Below are 749 nucleotides of genomic sequence, written 5' to 3'. Positions count from 1 at the left end.
GTGATCAGATAGCTTCCTGCTCTTGTGACCATGCTCTCCACGTCGGTAACTATGCCTTTCTGACTCTTGCTTTTGATCATCATGGTGTTTTGTCACAACGACAGAAAAGTAACGAATATTTTCTTAGGGCTACTCTTGCTGTGACGAAACACCATGGTCGAAAGCAATGTCCTACAGGCTTATGTACAGCTGATGTTATAGAGGCATTTCCTCAACTGAGGCTCCCTCCATTCAGATGACTCTAGCTTGTGTCAAGTTGACATAAAACTAACCAGCAGAAATATGCGCTGGCCTGAGCCCCAGGCTTCTTGTCTGTCACCGTGTTATGACCAGACATCTAACGTTCCCTCAACCAGGACTTCATCACCACGATGCGCTTTATCTATTGGAGCTGTTTCTCTTGAGCGTTTTTTTTTTTTTTTTTTGTCGGAGCGATATCAAAAGTAAAGTAACAAATACTTCCCGTCATTCTGCTCCCTAACCTGCTTTCCTTCTCACGTCAAGCTGGTTGCAGCCCGCCTCAGGCCTTTGCATCAGCAGGGCCATCGGTCAGGGTGTTTACTTGACTGTCCTCTGGGCTATGGAGACACATGGGACCTGAGGTGGAAAGGGAAGGGGTAAGAAGACAGTGATCACACCCAGCACCTCTGCTGTATCCCAGGCCCTCTTAGCCAATCCCAGCACCTCTGCTGTATCCCAGGCCCTCTTAGTCAATCCCAGCACCTCTGCTGTATCCCAGGCCCTCTTAG

The sequence above is a fragment of the Grammomys surdaster genome, unplaced genomic scaffold (assembly GCF_004785775.1).
Source record: "Grammomys surdaster isolate TR1022 unplaced genomic scaffold, NIH_TR_1.0 169, whole genome shotgun sequence".
In the NCBI taxonomy this organism is placed as follows: Eukaryota; Metazoa; Chordata; class Mammalia; order Rodentia; family Muridae; genus Grammomys; species Grammomys surdaster.
The sequence above is the reverse complement of the archived record's forward strand: the minus strand, read 5'-3'. Positions refer to the sequence as shown.